This window comes from Barbus barbus (assembly GCF_936440315.1).
Source record: "Barbus barbus genome assembly, chromosome: 42".
NCBI classification, from domain to species: Eukaryota; Metazoa; Chordata; class Actinopteri; order Cypriniformes; family Cyprinidae; genus Barbus; species Barbus barbus.
In genome coordinates this window covers 4,887,813-4,893,876 of record NC_136720.1, presented here as the reverse complement: position 1 = coordinate 4,893,876, position 6,064 = coordinate 4,887,813, and positions in this window count along the sequence as shown.

Here is a 6,064-nt window from a genome sequence, read left to right as displayed (position 1 = left end):
CTTGGATGGGCACCCCTACCAGCTGGACAACAACCTCCAACTACCCCCCCCCCCCCCCCTCCTGCCCGGCAAGTACCCCCCATAAGTACGGCAAGAACTCATCTCCCCCCCTTAACATACCCCCCCCGCCCCCAGTCCGGCCGGGACCTCAACCTCTCAACCTAAGCACAGAGTCACGGTATGGACCAGAGGGGAGGATGACGAACTGGAAAAGCAAGCCAGTAGGCTATGGAAGCCCAATATGCTCAAGAAAAATCTAGCAGAGGCACTAAGTACTGTCATGGAGGGGAGGTCTATGGAGGCTATAAGGAAAAGACTCCAAAAGTTGAAATGGATGTCCCCCCTGCCTACCTCAGTTAGTGGCTTTCCCATAATGACCCCCAGAGGGGGTACAGGTAGCGACGCTGAGGGGAATAGAGAAGTCTGTCCCACAACCTCTAGTATGCAACCTGGGGGCAGTGGTGAAACAGCTACCCTAAATGAGAAAGAAGAGGAGTGGAGACGAACACTGCTAAACAAAGCCATGGAGACTCTCACGGAAATGAGGATCGAGGGCGACAAGCTGAGGTTAATAGCAAAGGGGATGCTGGAGGGGATAATAACAAGAGAGCAAGGAGCGGAAGCGTTGAAGACCATCACTCAGGAGTTCGCTCTGATTAAGTGGAGACCTAATGGAAAGAGGAGAGGACCCAGGAAGGAACCTCGCTCTAACAAGCAAGTAAGACGGGCAAGATACGCCCATATACAGAAACTATACAAACTGAAAAGAAAAGATGCTGCCCACTCGGTTCTGGAAGGGAGGTGGAGGGAGGCCTACAGAGGAATGGATAGAGAGGTGAAAGGAGTGGAGGAGCACTGGGCAAAGGTCTTTGGGACAAATACGAATGTAGGCGGGCCGTGGAGGGCTTCGCCCCAGGAACCAGAAAACATCAAATGGGAGCTGATAGAACCGATCACAGCTGAGGAAGTCAGAGTGGCTCTCTGTTCAATGAAGAACACGTCAGTGGGGATGGATAAAATCTCAGTGCAGGAGGTGCTTACATGGCATCTACCCTCACTGGTGTAGAGCTTGGTCGAAAACAAGAAGAGTCGGACTTGTAATCCAAAGGTTGCGGGTTCGAGTCTCCGGCCGGCAGGAATTGTAGGTGGGGGGAGTGAATGTACAGCGCTCTCCCCACCCTCAATACCACGACTGAGGTGCCCTTGAGCAAGACACCGAACCCCCAACTGCATAAAATGGCTGCCCACTGCTCCGGGTGTATGTTCACGGTGTGTGTGTGTTCACTGCTGTGTGTGCACGTTGGATGGGTTAAATGCAGAGCACGAATTCCGAGTATGGGTCACCATACTTGGCTGAATGTCACTTCACTTCACTTCACATACACAGGTCTATTAACAGGACGGCAACATTCCGGAAGAAAAAAAATACTTTCACTATCTGTGGTCATAAAGTTAATTAACGACAGCACTGCGCTCAAGCATCCTGCTCTGCTCTCCCGAACGCCTCACGAGACCCCCCCCCAAAACAAAGGGGCATATGTGTGGAAAAATCTGGAATGTATTTAAAACAGGACTTCACGGTTGTTTCTTATCACTTAAGCATAATTCAACCAGAAACAGGACAAGACCTTGTTATTTGGAGAAACTCCGGCACCAATCCTCCCTGATTCCCTGACCATCAATGCAGTAATTCAATGATGTTATCCGCAGGGAAGCCGACGTCCGAACTAAGCAAAACACCACATCTCCACGAAAGTGACCTTCCCGCGACCTCGCGTTTCTCCCCAAAAGAGGAACGTGCCTTTTTTGCTCTCTGACAGACAAAGAGACGCAATGTTTTCGCTCAAGTATTTTAAAAGGGACAAATTATACTAGTTTCTGCTATTGAAGCAATATACTTGGAAACAATATAATTACAACATATATTAAGGTTGTTAAGGTTGTTTTCATGTCATTTATAAGCTTGCTGTGTTATTGGAACTTATGGTATTGTTGTAATCTTTTGATATATGTACTTTGGTCATGCAAAAATACCTAATGTTTGATTTGTAATGAAAGCTGATTTCATCAGCAATAATCTGGTGTGGATGAAAATTGTCTGTTCTCATCAATGTATGATTACAATACGAATAGAAATCTGCTGTCAATAATTTCTGCATGTGATAAAATAACTGAACAAGATAATGTATGCCCCGCCCCACAGGAAGAATCCAATTGGGTCAGTCGCCCGTGGGTGGATCCCAAATCGGCCCGTTAAAGACAGATACCCAACTGTGCATCTCAGAGGGTTGGGAAGAAAAATTTTAAGCTCAAACTTAAGCTCAAGCTTAAGCTCAGCTCGCTCGGCGCTCTCAGTCATTTAACATCATGATCGAGCAGTGAACAGAGATCAAGACTCAAACTTCCAAAGAACTTTAACATCTAAAGCCTCAGAAACTGAAACCAACTTCCTGGGAGCATCATCAAGTCAGAACGAAGCCAACCAACCACTGAAGAGTATTCTCGTGACGACGACCTACCAAGCCGCCAATCCGCGCACGATCTTTCTTGAACCGGAAGGAACTGAACTCAACTGAAAGCAAGGAAAGTAAGACAATATTTCCTAAATCTGCTGGAAACTGGTTGTATTCATCGCTAAGAGTAAAAATAGAAGAGTTCCATGCATGTGATTTCCCTCAGGTTGAAGTTAGAGCATTCTTGAAAACGCGCATTAGAACTAAAACTCTCTTCAGATCAAAACCATTCATTGCCTATAATTTGTGTGTCTGTTTGTGTGTTTAAGTCTTCTGTTTGTGATTGTGTAGTTTAGTATCGTGTTAGTGTAGTGAAATAAACTTTGATTCTATAAAGAAATCTTATGTCTGTTGCTCTGTGATTTTTCAAGTCTGAAATTATTTGCCAAAGATCGCGTTTACCTACGCTCAAAATTTACCTATGCTAATTTTACCTAATGTCAACATTAACTTACCTAATCAATTCAGTGTCACTGTGGCCACGGAATTATCTGAATTGTTAAGGCATACTGGTTTAATGCTTGCTGGACAAGTCATTAATGAGGTATATGTTGGACATTTTGATTAATATCAATTAATCATATAAATATTGAATCTTAAGAATGATTCCCTAAACGCTAAAGTTAGAACAATAGTTCTAAAGTTATTACAATTACAATATGAATAGAAATCTGCTGTCAATAATTTCTTCATGTGATAAAATAACTGAACGGATAATGTATGCACAGAAAAATAGCCGTGCAGGGCGGGGCTCCGCCCCACAGGAAGAATCCGATTGGGTCAGTCGCCCGTGGGTGGATCCCAAATCGGCCCGTTAAAGACAGACACCCAAGTGTGTGTCCCAGGTCAGGCGGAAGCTCACGCGCTGTTGGAACTTAGGTTCCTGCTCCGATCGCGCTGCTAAGCGTTTTCTGCCACTAACATCACTAGGGATGGGTATCGTTAAGGTTTTAACGGTATTACTACTCTTATCGATACTGCTTATCGATCCGGTACTTTAACGGTATTCTTATCGGTACTTTTTGTTTTACTTTATTTCTTTGTTCATATTCTTACAGTATCTTATCTTATGTATATAAAACACTAAAAAATTTGTAAATGCACCAGTGTGCAGGTATTTTTAGTGTTTTATATCATAAGATAAGATACTGTAAGAATATGAACAAAGAAACAAAGTAAAACAAACTGACAAATACAATAAAACAAACACACAAATGAAATGAAATAAACAGTGCTTTCATTTTTCCATGAAGGTCTACTAATATTAAGGTTCAGGTAAGTAATAGTTACAAAAGTAATCAAATGTAAATGAGCACTGCATAGTTTTCACTGTATGTACTGATAGATTTATGTTTATTAAAGCTATAACGTTGTTCAGATTAAGAGCTGTGGGTGATTTTCCCTTTGCATTTTGTTCTTTGATTAACATTGATGGCTCAAGCTCCAGTCTGACACTTTAAGACAATATACTGACACGCATCGGATTTTCTCCCAACTGTTCTCGTCCACTTAAAACATAAAAGTGAAGACTCTCATAACCGGCCATTTTGACACATTGTGTGTGTATTTTTTGGCATATTTTTGTGTTATTTCGACGCGCCCGAAGCTCAAAGTGTACTTTGCTTGTCCGTTTTGGAGCACGCCGCCGCGCAGGCACACGCGCGCACACACATTTCAGCCTGGGGAACAGCAGATTGTACTTTCAACGTTTTACTATCAAATATGTCCTGCAATGTAGCAACAGTAAAGACGGCATTTTATAACAATCACTGATTGAGCTGATTCAGATGTTAAGTTTTGGTTCGGAGGAACGAATCCGCGCCGCTATGAAGGGAAGGGAGTTGTGCTAGAGGAAATGCGGCTATAATCCTTGGAAGCCAAAATCGGAAAAAAAAAAAATACTTCGCTTAATATAACAGCCACAGGCCTAAAGTGTGAGCAGATGTTTGAATAGTTGGTTCTCTCCTCTATCATAATTAAACAGGACTTTCATGTTGCGTGTTCTGAAGCTCCTCCGCGTGAGCGCGATCTGGCTTCTGAATTGCGCATAACAAAAATGCATCATAGACAAATGTTTTAATATTATTGCACATAAAAACATCTAGCGACATTATATATATATATATATATATAGAGAGAGAGAGAGAGAGAGCAACAATAAATGTATGTGTGTTTTCTTAATTTCTCCAATACCGACAGAAGTACCGATAACGTCAGAGCTTATCGATACTCCGGTCTTTCATAATTTAGCCCCGAGACCGATTTAATACCGACTTTCGGTACCCATCCCTAAACATCACGGCCGAGCATTGAACAGCGATCAAGACTTCGAGAGAAACTTTAACATCTAAAGCCTCAGAAACTGAAACCAACTTCCTGGGAGCATCATCAAGTCAGAACGAAGCCAACCAACCACTGAAGAGTATTCTCGTGACGACGACCTACCAAGCCGCCAATCCGCACACGGTCTTTCCTGAACCCGGAAGGAACTGAACTCAACTGAAAGCAAGGAAAGTAGAACAATATTTCCTAAATCTGCTGGAAACTGGTTGTATTCATCGCTAAGAGTAAAGATAGTAAAGTTCCATGCGTGTGATTTCCCTCAGGTTGAAGTTAGAGCATTCTTGAAAACGAGCATTAGAACCTAGAACTCTCTTCAGATCAAAACAATTCATTGCCTGCAATTTGTGTGTGTGTATGTTTAAGTCTTCTGTTTGTGTTGTGTAGCTTAGTATTGTGTTAGAGTAGTGAAATAAACTTTGATTCTATTAAGAAATCTCATGTCTGTTGCTATGTGATTTTCCAAGTCTAAATTACTTGCCAAGATCGTGTTACCTGTGCTCATGAGCTTGATAACTAACTATTTGGTTTGTTTTATCGTTGGCCGCGAATAAGATAAACAAAATTGTTAAGAGATAACGTGCTGATTTTAATGCTTGCTGGACAAGTCGTTAATAAGGTATAAGTTGGACATTCTGATTAATCTCAATTAATCATATAAATATCGAATCTTAAGAGTGATTCCCTAAAAGCTAAAGTTAGAACAATGATTCTAATGAGTTGCTACATATTGGTTGAATCAGCCAGTTATTTTAAAATATGCATATTGCCAGTTTCGTAGACAAAATTAAAATGGTGTTTAATGCATGATTTAAGAGCAGTTAAAAAGCACACCAATTATTTATTTATTTTGTAAGATGTAAAGTTTTCTAAAATGTATAATTATCTGTAGATAAAATCATCAGGAGTCTGTAATGTCACGATAGATAAATTAGCAAACGTGTGTGAGTGAGAGAGAGAGAGATTTAAAGTTTAAACATGGGGATTTTTGTATTAATTTCATTCGAGACCCATTGTAATACCGTGAAGACATGTATTCTCTGTTTCCTTGAAAAATGAAAGACAATTTATATTTTTTACCAATTTTAGATGGTCTTCCTTGCACGAGGAAAACTTCTCTTGGAAAAAAGGTAAGGGAAATTTGATCCATTTCTTTATTTATTCATTAAGATTTTTTCACACATTTTCATTTCAGTTTATCTGCCCGTGTG